Consider the following 13,781-nt stretch of genomic DNA (forward strand, 5'->3'; position numbering starts at 1 on the left):
GAACGTCGCCACCCCCGCTCCCTCAGGCATGGCATCCAGGCTCCTTTCCCCCTGGGGTCCTTCCAGCTGTCCTCCTCCACTTTGCTCAGGCTTCTCCTCCCCTCTGATTCTCTCCCCGTCCCGCAAAGCCCAGAGCAGCACCCAGGACTGGCTGCAGTGGCCGGCTGGGGAGTAAGGAGGCGGCCCCTTCTGGGTCCACAGTTTCTGCTCCTCACATAACCGACTTGTCCCGGTTTCTCCAGACTGTCCTGGATCTAGTATGCAAGTTCCACATTCCCAGGCAAACCCAAACAGCTGCTTACCCCGCTGCCCGCTCCTCTGAGCCCCGATCATCTTGTTCCATCACAGTGAAAAGAAACCTGCAGTGGTTTCTGTGGTGGGCAGACCTGTACGGCGGCCCCAGGTCTCCTGTGCCCTGCAGAATTCCCTCCCTGGAGTGTAGGTGAGGCCTGCGACGTGACGGACACATGCGGTCACCCAGCAGTTGGCTCTGAGCTGACCAAAAGGAAGACCATCCTGGATGGGCCAGGGTGAGGTTTTAAGAGAAGGTGACACATCAGGTGCCTTCCTGTTGGCACCAATACCCAGCAAGCCACAAACAACAAAAACCAGCTGAGCTCAGTGAAACCTGGGGCCCAGGGGACACCTCGATTCCAGCCTGTGGGACCCCCCAAGAAGACAGGAATGCTGTGTCATGCAAAGCGACTGCATCTGTGGCCGCTTGTACACAACGACACAAGTATGAAAACAAATCCCATCCCATGATGGGTACTCCCCACAAGAGGAAGCCAGGCAACTGCGGCCAGTTCCCTCACCTGTCTGGGCCTCGGTGTCTGTCTCTGGATGGAGGAAGCCAGCACCCGTGTCCCAGGGACATTCCGAACAAGAAACGGGCGCCTCTCCTGGAGCGTTCAGAACAGGGAAACAACTCAGCGAGCGGGGAGGCGGGGCAGGGGCAGCGTTCCCACACCAGTTCTTGGGACAGTCGGCCCCTCCGCTGTCCAGCAGATCTTGTCTACCCTGGCTCTCACATTCACATGGCCAAGGTTCAAGGTTGGTATGCAGCTGGGCTCCACCCTGACTCCCTCTTCCAATGGATAGAACTCTTTCTGTCTCAACGGGCAACTGCTTTGCCAGAATTAGGCAAGAACCAAGCCCTGGACACCCTCGGGCTGATAGAGGAACTATGGCTAGAAGGAGCCTGGCATCCGGGGAGATTCCATGTCGGGGCCTCCCTGGCTAAGGCAGAAATCTGAGCCTCACCGTTTTCTGAGTACTCGCTGCACACAAAGCACTGTGGGGTGGCAGGGTGCCTGCAGGGGGTTTACCTTCCTGGACAGCGAGGACCTGGGCGCTCACCGCTCGTTCTCTGAAAGAGTGAAGCAAAATTCAACAAGATTGAAAGTAGAGCCTCCAGGAGCCGGCGCTGTGGTGTAGCAGGTAAAGCCACAATGCCAGAACCCTTACGGGTGCCGGTTCATGTCCCATCTGCTCCACTTTCAATCCAGCTCCCTGCTAGTGGTCTGAGAAAAGCAGCAAAAGTTGGGCCCCTGCCACCCACATGGGAAGCCCAGATGAAGCGCCTGGCTCCTGGCTTCAGCCTGGCCCAGTGCTAGACACTGTGGCCACCTGAGGAGTGAACCCAGGCATGGAAGATCTCTCTCTGTCTCTCTGTGTCTGTCTGTCTCTCTCTAACTCTGACCCAAGAAAATGAATGAAACTTAAAAAGAAAAGAAGAGAAAGTCAGGACTCCAGTAGATTCATGCAGTCATGGTCACATCGACCCTGTTCACCACAGCCAACAAGGTGGGAGAACCCAAGCGCCCACTGATGGGTAAATGCGTGGCCAGAAGGGGACGCATCCATGCAACGGAACATTACTCAGAAATAAAGAAGAAAGGAATAATGAGGCAATGGAGAAAGTCAATTTTATGTTTTAAAAAACAAAAACTGTCCAATTTCAAAAAAATAGAAATCTGAAAAATACCAAGTGTCTTACAAATGAGGGCTAAGAACGCTCATCCACAGCTGGTGAGATGCCGAGCCCTACTCTGGAGCCACTGGCCGACTCGGAGACCACTCTGGCTTTGTCCAGCAAGTTTGAGTGGCAACTACCCTTGCTCATCCCGCCCACACAAGCTCATCCTGGGCGTGGATCCTGGAGAATCTCACACAGAGAGGCAAATTCAAGGAGGCTTGTTGCAACACCCTTTGTAACAGAAAAAGTTACAATCTATATGGTTACTTGGAGGGTAAAGAACACAGTTGCTGCTTTGTTTACACAACGGGATCATGGAGCCAAATTAATGAAATATTGCTACATATGTAACTTCCATCAACCTCAACCAAGCCCAGGCCACAACACCCCTCCAATTTCAGACTGAAGCACAGGGCAGGATACTGTCTGTGCAATAGGTAAAAACATGCCAGAGAGAGAGAGACAGAAGGAGCTGGCACCAGTGAGAAGAACCCTAAGTGCAGAAGGCAGTGCAGAGGAGCCAGAATAGAATGAGGTGTGAAAGGTCACCTGAGTCATTCCCTGGTAGGACAGAGCTTGTATCTGACACTGGGCACTGGGTACACGGCTGTTCAACACACCCCGCACACTTATTTATGTGTCTGAAATGTCTCATAACAACACATAAGCAAGATTAAAAGAATTCAATGGGATACTGACAAAAGAGCTCGTTAATTTATTGAAATGATTGTTGAGCACACCCTACGTGCTCGAGGCTGGGTACAGGGCGACAGCGTGGGTACAGGGCTTCTGTGTCAGAAGCTTATGGTCTTGCTGGAAGACAGGTGTGAGGGGCAGGTGTTGGCCTAGGGGTTAAGACACTGACTAAGATGCTGCATCCCACATCAGAGTACCTAGGTTCAATTCCCACCTCTGCCCTGGATTGCAGCTTCCTACCCAACACATACGCTGGGATACAGAGATGACGGCTCCAGGAACTGGGTTCCTGCCACCTACATGCAAGACCTGGATTGAGTTCCTGGCTCCCAACTTCAGTCTCCTGACCCAGTAATGGCTGCTGTGGGTGTCTGGGGAGTGAGTCAATGCAGGGAAGCTCCATCTGTCTATCTCTAGAACAAAAATCTAAGCATCAGGTGAAGGAACGTAGAACTAAAACTAAATCAGGTGCTCTGATGGCAAGGCCAGAGACTAGACTTGTCTTTGACCCAAGAATGACTTACAGTACTGACACTGGGGGACGCCCACGGAGCAGTCTGACTGGACCATTCCACAGTGACAGGGTCCCCGAGCAGCAGGAAGCTGTCAGGGATCCCCAGTCATCTGAGGCAGATCTGTAGCATGAGAGACCACAACCACTGACGCCTGCATGCATATTTGTACACGCGAATACAACAGCAACTGCGGGCGGTGACCCATCTTCAAAGGCGGGTGTGTGGTGCCACACTCAAGTCACCACTGGGGACACCCACATACCATAAAGGAGTGCCTGTGTGAGTGCCACTGCTGCCTCGGATCCAGCCTCCTGCTAGTGAGCACCCTGGGAGGCAGCAGAGGACGGCTCAGGTACTTGGGTCCCTGCCCCCAGTGTGGGAGACCCAGATTGTATTCCAGGCTCCTGGCTTCAGCCTGGCCCAGTCTCAGCTGTTGTGGGCATCTGGGGAATGAATCAGCAGACAGGATATCTCTCTTTCAAATCAAATGAATTTGTAATTTTTTAATTTTTATTTATTTATTTAATATTTAGGTTCTTATTGTGTGTGCCTCACATCCAGGACAATACTCAGTTACACTCCTTAGATCTTTTTTATTTATTTATTTACTTACTTATTTTTTTATTTGACAGGTAGAGTTATAGACAGTGAGAGAGAGACAGAGAGAAAGGTCTTCCTCCCATTGGTTCACTCCCCAAATGGCTGCTATGGCCGGTGCTGCGCTGATCCGAAGCCAGGAGCCAGGTGCCTCCTCCTGGTCTCCCATGCAGGTGCAGGGCCCAAACACTTGGGCCATCCTCCACTGCACTCCCGGGCCACAGCAGAGAGCTGGACTGGAAGAAGAGCAACCAGGACTAGAGGTGGAGGATTAAGCAAGTGAGCCATGGTGCTGGCCCTAAAAATTTTTTTAGAAATAGAAACTATAGGCCGGCGCCATGGCTCACTAGGCTAATCCTCCGCCTAGCAGCGCCGGCACACCGGGTTCTAGTCCCGGTTGGGGCGCCGGATTCTGTCCCGGTTGCCCCTCTTCCAGGCCAGCCCTCTGCTGTGGCCAGGGAGTGCAGTGGAGGATGGCCCAGGTGCTTGGGCCCTGCACCCCATGGGAGACCAGGAAAAGCACCTGGCTCCTGGCTCCTGCCATCGGAACAGCGCAGTGCGCCAGCCGCAACGCGCTGGCCGCGGCGGCCATTGGAGGGTGAACCAATGGCAAAGGAAGACCTTTCTCTCTGTCTTTCTCTCTCACTGTCCACTCTGCCTGTCAAAAAAAAAAAAAAAAAAAAAAAAAAAAAAAAAAGAAATAGAAACTACATTGCTATTTAAAAAAAAGAAGCAAAACAAAAGCTATCTTTACGATCCTCAGAGAAATAAAAGGAGGTGTTGCATCCACAAAACAAGAACAGAATGCCATTTTAAATAAAAGGAATATTGAAAGAACAAAGAACTTCTCACATGTAAAAACATGACGGGGTGGGTTTCTGGCCTAGCAGTTAAAAGTGGTTAAGCCGGCCGTAGCAGCCATTTCAGGGGTGAACCAATGGAAGGAAGACCTTTATCTCTGTCTCCCTCTCTCACTGTCTAACTCTGCCTGTCTAATAAAAAAAAAGTGGTTAAGACAACCATGTCCTTTTTTTTATGATTTATTTATTTATTTGCAAGACAGAGTTACAGAGAGAGGTAGAGAGAGAGACAGAGAGAGGTCTTCCATTCGCTGGTTCACTCTCCAAATGGCTGCAATGGCCAGAGCTGAGCCGATTAAAGCTAGGAGACAAGAGCTTTTTCCAGGTCTCCCAGGTGGGTGCAGGGTCCCAAGCACTTGGGCCATCCTAATGCTTTCTCAGGTACATTAGTAGGAAGCTGGATTGAAAGTGAAGCAGCCAGGACTTGAATCGGCAGCCACATGAGACGTTGGTGCTGCAGGCCGGGACTTTAACCTGCTGCGCCACAGTGCTGGCCCCAACACACCCATGTCCTTTTATCAAGTGCCTGGGCTCGAGTCCTGGTTCTCCCAAGTCCATCCTCCGGCTGATGCACACCCTCTGTGACACGGCATCACTCCAGCAGAGTTCTGGGCCCCTGACTTCCAGTTAGCCCAGCCCAGCCCAGCCGCAGCGGGTTGTGGGTGTTTGGGCTAATGAACCAGGAGATGGAGGAGCTCTGTCTCCGTCTTTCAAATAAATAAGCAAGCAAATCAGTTCGTGGTCTACTAAAGAAATAACTAAACATTTAACAGAGGATTCTGACAGGACCCAGAGTCTGCGTGCATAATATTCACAACGCCCAGGACACAGTGTAACCTCTAGGCACACAAAGAACCAGGGAAAGCGACCAACCCTCCAGGGAAAAGACAATCAACAGATGGCTGCCCTGACAGTCCCCATGCGAGGGGATTAAGAGAGGCTGTACAGCAGCTATTCTAATGATGCTCTCTGGGTACAAGGAAATTTGGATTAATGGACGGGAGAATATCTGAGCTAAAAACTCACTGGATGGGCTGAATACGGACTGGGGAGGAGGGAGGAAGGGAGCAGTGAACCTGAAGTTACAGCAACAGAAATCACACGCTCCAAATGACAGAGAGGAAAAAAGATTTGAGAAACTGATCATAGCCCGGGGGACTTCTGTGACAACATCAAAAGGTCAAACACGGTGTCCCTGAAGCCACAGAAGGAGCAGAAGAAAAAAACAGGTTGGAGAAGAGAGCGAGCATCTAAAGACATCACGGTGATGGAAAACTACATTTACATATCCAAGAAGGTCAGTGAGCCCCAAACCAGATACACTCAAAGAAAATCACACCATAATCACGCTGCTGAAAATCCAAGATGGGAAAAAAGATCTCGAGAGAAGTCAGAGAAAACCAGTGTACCGCAAAGGGAAGTGAGATTTCTCAACACGGGCCCCAGAGGCCAGGGGACGGGGGGACAGCAGCTTGAAAGGCCAAAAAGAAAACAAAACCCTCCCAGCGGAGAATCCTGCATCGAGCAGACACCTTCGCTTAGGAGTGAAGATGAAGTGAAGCCATGCTCGGTGTGGGGAAGCTAGGAGAATTCAGCGGAAGCTGGCGTTGTGGCACCGTAGGCTAAGCCACCACTCAGAAGGCTATAGCATCCCACACCACAGTGCCTCAGTCCCTGCTGCTCCACTTCCAATCCAGTCCCCTACTAATGCGCCTGGGAAAGAAGAAGATGACCCAGGTACTGTGCCCCTGCCACCCAGATGGAGTTCCTGGCTCCTGGTTTGGACCTGGCCCAGCTCCAGCTGTTGTGGCCATATGCTTAGCAAACCAGTGGATGGAAGATTCCCTTTCTCCCTTCCCCTCTTTCTCTCTCTCTGCCTTTCAAATAAATAAACATATTTATTTATTTATCTATTGGGACCGGTGCTATGGTGCAGTAGGTTAAACCATCCTCTGGTGCTAGCACCCCTTGGGGGCGCCAGTTCAAGTCCCAGCTGCTCCACTTCGAATCCAGGTGCCTGCTAATGTGCCTGGGAAAGCAGTGGAAGATGGCTCAAGTGTTTGGGCCCCTGAACCCACGTGGGAGATCTGGAAGCTCTTGGCTGCTGGCTTTGGATCAGCTCAGCTCTGACTGTTGCAGCCATTTGGGGAGTGAACCAGTGGATGGAATACCTCTCTTTTTATTTATTTATTTGACAGGTAGAGTTACAGACAGTGAGAGAGAGACAGAGAGAAAGGTCTTCCTTCCATTGGTTCACCCCCCAAATGGCCACTATGGCTGGCACTGCGCCGATCTGAAGCCAGGAGCCAGGAGCTTCTTCCTGGTCTCCCATGTGGGTGCAGGGACTCAAGCACTTGGGCCATCCTCCACTGCCTTCCCAAGCCACAGCAGAGAGCTGGACTGGAAGAGGAGCAACCGGGACTAGAACCAGCATCCATATGGGATGCTGGCGCCACAGGCGGAGGATTAACCAAGTGAGCCACGGTGCTGGCCCTAAGACCTTATTTTATTTATTTGAGGCAAAGTTACAGACACATAGAGAGAGAGAGACAGAGAAAGGGAAAGAGAGAGAGAGAGATCTTCCAGCCACTGTTTCACTCCCCAAATGGCTGCAACGGCCAGGGCTAGACCAGGCCAAAGCCAGGAGCCAGGAACTTCATATGGGTCTCTCACGTGGGTGCAGGGGCCATCTTCTGTTCCTTTTCCAGGTGCATCAGCAGGGAGCGGAATTGGAAGTGGAGCAGCCAGGACTTGAACTTGCACCCATATGGGATGCTGGAGCTGCAGGCCACAGCTTTACCCGCTACGCCACAGCACTGCCTGAAGGAAAGGCCGCCACAAAACACCAGAGTAAGGGAAAAGGTTTATTGTCGAATGGGGGAACCCAACAGGCTGCTTCCCCGTGCACAGAGAGACCAGCAGCCTGCACTGGGAGCCCAGGTCTCCACATCCCGTTAGGGTGGGGTGGAGCTGACACTGTGGTTGGGCTCCTGGGTCACCTGACTTCTAGAGAGCCAGGCTGGGCTTAGGGAGATGGCACCATTTTACTAACACCACCCCCAATAGACACACTTTTTTTTAAAAAGATTTATTTATTTACTTATTTGATAGTCACAGCTACACAGAAAGAGAAGGAGAGGCAGAGAGAGAGAGAAAGAGAGAAGGAGAGAGAGAGAGAGGGAGGGAGGGAGAGAGAGGTCTTCCATCCTCTGGTTCACTCCCCAAGTGGCTGCAACGGCCGGAGCTATGCCAATCCAAAGTCAGGAGCCAGGAGCTTCTTCCAGGTCTCCCACATGGGTGCAGAGGCCCAAAGACTTGGACTATCTTCCACTGTTTTCCCAGGCCATAGCAGAAAGCTGGATCGGAAGCGGAGCGGCCGGGACTTGAACCTGAGCCCATATGGGATGCTGGCACTGCAGGCAACGGCTTTACCTGCTATGCCAGCGCCCGTCCCATAGACACATTTTTAAAATAAAGAATTCAGCAGCAGCAGATCTGTTCTACAAGCAAAGCTACAGGGAGTTCTTTAGATGGAAAAGAAAACAATGCTGCCACACGGAAACCGGAAAGTCAGGCAGTAAAAGGAGGGACGCATCCCAGGGACGCCCGAGACCTGACTACTCCCACCTTGGGCCTGACCTCCATCTGTCCCAGGTGAGCCTGGAGGTCATTCCAAGCCCTGTGGTAGGGTAAACAAAATCATGAAGATAACTGCTGGGCTTATCTGAAGTTCTTATCCAACTCCTACAATGTTCATGCTTCTGGAAAAAGCCCAGGGGTTCCGGTTCGCCAAGGCTGCCTCTGTCTGTGAAAGCCTTGCCTGCCTGCCTCCCAGCACTGGTGCACATTACGCTGTCTAATCCTGGACTCGTCTGTCTCTCCCATTAGTCTGACAGTCAGTTTTCATATACTGCATTTTTTCAAAACAAATATAAAGACTATTATACTCCCAGTGAGTTCTTTAAAACACGTATAACTGCTGAGTTTAGAAATCAGCACATCACCTGGTGAGATTTCCTGTGTACACACATGTAATACCTATGACAACCATGTGGGGTGGGTGTTGGGTGCAGTGGTTGAGATGCTGGTCGGGATGCCGGGTTTGGGTCCGGGCTCTGCTCCCAGATCCAGCTTCCTGTTAATGCGCATCTCACAGACAGCAGGTGGTGGCTCAAGTATCTGGGTCCCTGCCCCCGACATGGGACACCCAGATTGAGTTCCCCTGGCCATGGTGGGCAGCGGAGGGATGACCCAGTGGATAGATCTCTTTCTATCTCTGTCTCTCTGCCTCTTCAAATAAAATTGTTTTAATCCTTTACAAAGAAAAATAAGGTATGTATATTTTAATGCCTAGATTAACCACCAAAAACTCATAAAAGGAAAACACCCAGCAAACCAATAGATAAATTAAAATGGAATTCTAAAAAAAAAATCAAATAATCCAGAAGAGAGCAGAAGAGAGGAACAGATGACCAAAACCAGATAAAGACAAACAGATGCAAACAACAGATTGGTAGCACTACCTCAAACCAGCTCCAAAGTGATATTAAATGCAAATGGTCTAAACATGCCAAATAAAAGACAGATGTGGTCAGACCAGATTTTTTTTTAAAGACTTGGTTACAGGCCATCTATAAGTAACTCAGTTTCATTATAGAGACATGGATGGGCTAACCGTACAGCCTGAATAAGGATATGCAAAGCATACAATAATAACTTTAAAAGCTGGAGGGACTACCTTAACATTAGACACAAGAGCCTCAAAGCAGTATCACTGGGGATAAAGAGGGATATTAGAGCCAAGGAAAGGGTCGGTTTTGCCCCATCTCCTGCCTGGCCCTGGTGGCCCTGGGTGTCCTGCTCTCTGTTCCTAGGGAGCTGAGCATAACTTTCCCCCTTCATCACCGTCATTTCTGTCTGTGTCCCACAATATACAACTAAAATGAATTCTGGGCACCATTTTAGAATTCCTGAATAATCTTATATTTACTAGAGAAATTGAATTGTTAAAACCTTCCAGCAACAACAAAAGAAAAACAAACGAACAATGACCCTGGAGGCCCAGAGACTCCACTAGAAAATACTGCAAAATGAGGCCGGTGCTGTGGTACAGTGGGTTAATGCCCTGGCCTGAGGCGCCGGCATCCCATATGGGCACTGGTTCAAGATCTGGCTGCTCTACTTCCAATCCAGCTCTCTGCTATGGCCTGGGATAGCAGTAGAAGATGTGCTCGGGCCCCTGCACTGGCGTGGGAGACCCAGAGGAAGCTCCTGGCTCCTGGCTTCGGATTGGCGTAGCTCCAGCTGTTGCAGCCAATTGGGGAGTGAAAGCAGATGGAAGACCTCTCTCTCTGTCTCTACCTCTCTCTGTAACTCTTTCAAATAAATAAAATAAAATAAAAAGAAAATACAGCAAAATGCATAAGACAGACATGAAAGCAACTCTACAAACTCTTCCAGAATGTAGAAGAGGGAGTAATACCTCCCAACTCCTGCTACGAGGCCAGCATTACCCTGACACCAAAAACACTGCAAAGAAAACTACAGACCCACATCCCTGAGAATGCACAACTGTTCAGCGTGACTTTGGCGAATCAGATCCAGCAGAAAGGACAGTCATCATGCCCCCGTGGGAGTTACCACGGAAAAGAAAGGCTGGTTCAACATCTGAGAATCAATGTAACTCACCACAGGCACAGACGAAAGAACGAAAATCGTCATCATCTCAACAGAGACAGGAAAAGCATTCGGCAAATCTCAGCCTTCGTTCTAGACAAAGACTCGTGGGTAACTTGGAAGGGAACATCTGTCACCTGATAAAGCTGACGTGGATCACTGAGAGGCCACAGCTAACAGCACACAGGGTAGGAGATGGAATGCCTCCCTCCCAGGATCAGGGACATCCCTGGCATGGCCACTCTCACCACTGCTATTTGCCATTGCCACTATCTTGGAGGCCTAGCCAGTGCAAGAGGCGAGAAAGAGAAGTAACAGTCACACATGTTACAGAGGAAGAGATACTGTGCCTCTGCTTACTGATGATGTCATTGTCTACTTAGGAAATCTCGGGAAACGGACCCAGAAACTACTAGAACCAATAAGCGAGTCTGACAAGGTTTAGGGATAAAAGTTCAACACGAGGGGCCAGCACTGTGGCACGGCAGGTTAAGCCTCCGCTTGCAACAGCGGCATCCCATATGGATACCAGTTCAAGTCCTGGCTGCTCTGCTTCCGATCCAGCTCCCTGCTAGTGTACCTAGGAATGCAGCAGAAGATGAGCCAAGCACTTGGGTCCCTGCACCCACGTGGGAGACGAGGGTGGAGTTCCAAGCACTTGGTTTTGATCTGGCCCAGCCCTGCCAGTTGCAATCATTTGGGAAGTGAAAACAGTGGATGGAAGACTTGTTACTCTGTCTCTCCCTCTTGGTCACTCTGCCTTTCAAATAAATAAATCTTGGCTTAAATTCAATTTTTTGCTCTCTTTTCTGAAAACGGGGCGTGGTACTGTGGCATAGCGGGTAAAGCCACTGCCTGTAATCCCATATGGGCAGTGGTTTGAGACCCGGCTGCTCCACTTCCAGTCCAGCTCTCTGCTAATGGCCTGGGAAAGCAGTGGTAGATGGCCTGCATGTCGGGTCCCTGCTACCCACGTGGGAGACCCAGAAGAAGCTCCTGGCTCCTGGCTCCAGCCTGGCCCAGCCATCTGGGGAGTGAACCAGCAGATGGAAGATCTCCTTCCCTTTGTCTCTCCCTCTCTCTCTGTAACTCTTTCAAATTAATAAATAAACCTTTAAAAACAGTTTTTTTCTGATAAATTCCATTTCCAATAGCACTACAAACCATGGAAAATGCATACTATGGATCTCAAATAACGTTGTATCAAAATAAACTTGACTTTTTTTTTTTTTTTTTTTTTGGCAGGCAGAGTTAGTGAGAGAGAGACAGAGAAAAAGGTCTTCCTTCTGTTGGTTCACCCCCCAAATGGCCGCTGCGGCCAACATGCTGCACCAATCCGAAGCCAGGAGCCAGGTGCTTCCTCCAGGTCTCCCTTGTGGGTGCAGGGCCCAAGCACTCGGGCCATCCTCCACTGCCTTCCCAGGCCACAGCAGAGAGCTGGCCTGGAAGAGGAGCAACCAGGACAGAATCCGGCGCCCCAACCAGGACTAGAACCCGGTGTGCCGGTGCCGCAGGCGGAGGATTAGCCAAGTGAGCCATGGCGCCGGCCCTAAACTTGACTTTTTAAAATTAAAGATTTATTTTATTTATTTGAAAGGCAGAATGACAGAGAGAAAGGAAGAGACAGAGAGAAATTATCCATCCACTGGTTTATTCCATAACAGCTGGGGCTGGGCCAGGGCTGAAGCCAGGGCCAAACCAGGCAGAAGCCAAGGGCTATGAGCTTCTTCTGGGTCTCCCACATGGGTGTCAGGGCCCAAGCACTTGGACCATCTTCCACCATTTTTCCAGACCATGAGCAGGCAGCCGGGACACTAACTGGTACCCATATGGGATGCCAGTGTCACACGTGGCACTTAACCTGCTACGCCACAATGCTGGCTTCCTATTCCCAGATATTTACCCAAGAAAAATAATAGCCTATGTCCATGTAAAGATTTCTACTCATAGCAAGCAACTTTATTTAAAATAGCCAAAAATTGAAACACCAAAAAACTACACACCCACAGGTAAAGGATAAAGCAGCTCACTCACTGGAATACTACTAGGCAAGAAAGAGGGATCGATAGAAAGCACAATGTGGATGAATCTTGAAGTAACGACGTGTGTGAAAGAACCCAGACAAAGAGTATTATGGTGTGCCCCCATTTACAGAAAATTTGAGAAACAAACTGATCTAGGCAGAGAGCAGATGGGTGGAGGTCTGCAAATGGAGGTGAATGAGAGAGGCTGGGGAGTTGGGGTGAGGGGCAGGATGGAGGAGCTACCAGAGAGGGCTCTGGAGGCCTGGGTCATTACCTGGACAGTAGCGACGACGTCATGGGTATACGAGGGTACTCCAAGAAGTTCATGGAGGGAGCAGTGCCGGGACTGGATCTGCATGTTCACAGCAGCCTGCGTATCTCCCTACATCACTGTCTGCTTCCCAGTTCCAGGGTGCTGCTGGCCAAGCAGGGCCAGAGCTGGATGGAGGAGGTGCTGACCACACAGGCCCGGTGGCAGGACTCACTCAAGGCCTTCTGCTGTGCAGACAGCTCCCCAAGGTCAGGAGGAGACCCCACTCTGCCCCAGTCCAGTGCCATCCTCTGTCACCCGGGCTGCTGCTCCGGGCGGCCCTGCTGGACATGGGAACGACAGCGTGGAGGACGTGGGCTACAAACACACGGCCCCCTACTGCTCCAAGGAGAGGCAGGCAAGGGCGCCCACATGAAGGCGTTGCCTGGGCCACAGAAGCCTGTTCAGCCCCTGCTGTCCAGGAACCAGGGAAGCCAGGCCGTGGTCTCAGGCAACCCGATCTTCACCGATGGCAACCTGCAGGGGCCTTGCCTCTAGCCTGCCAGATCCCGGCCCCCAGCTGCCCGGATGTCTTTTCATTGCTCACAGCCTCGGTGGCGTGCCTTGGTGCCTGGTTCAAGGTCAAGACCTTCCTGGCATTCCACAACGACACGAAACAGTCCATCAACCACAACGGGAACAGTGAGGGCTTGGGAGCCCTGCAGGAGGAGGCAGGGGCTCCCCAGGAACACCAGAATTTGAGAGAGAGAGAGAGAGAGAGAGAGAGATAAAGTTAAAGGTGAAAAAAATGAATTAAGAGATAATTTTATTTCAATGTAAAAAAATTGAAAATCATGCAGTTTTTTCATAATACACATTTCCATGAACTTTCTGGAACTTCTTCAAAAAGACTTTTCATGGATTTCAAAGTTTTTCCCATCAAAACATTTTTTAAAGATTTATTTATTTGGCCGGTGCCGTGGCTCAATAAGCTAATCCTCTGCCTGCGGTGCTGGCACCCCAGGTTCTAGTCCCGGTTGGGGCACCGGATTCTGTCCCGGTTGCCCCTCTTCCAGGCCAGCTCTCTGCTGTGGCCCGGGAGTGCAGTGGAGGATGGCCCAAGTGCTTGGGCCCTGCACCCGCATGGGAGACCAGGAGAAGTACCTGGCTCCTGGCTTCGGATCA

Source organism: Oryctolagus cuniculus, chromosome 1, assembly GCF_051225735.1.
Source record: "Oryctolagus cuniculus isolate XC-2025 breed Fujian yellow rabbit chromosome 1, ASM5122573v1, whole genome shotgun sequence".
NCBI lineage: Eukaryota > Metazoa > Chordata > Mammalia > Lagomorpha > Leporidae > Oryctolagus > Oryctolagus cuniculus.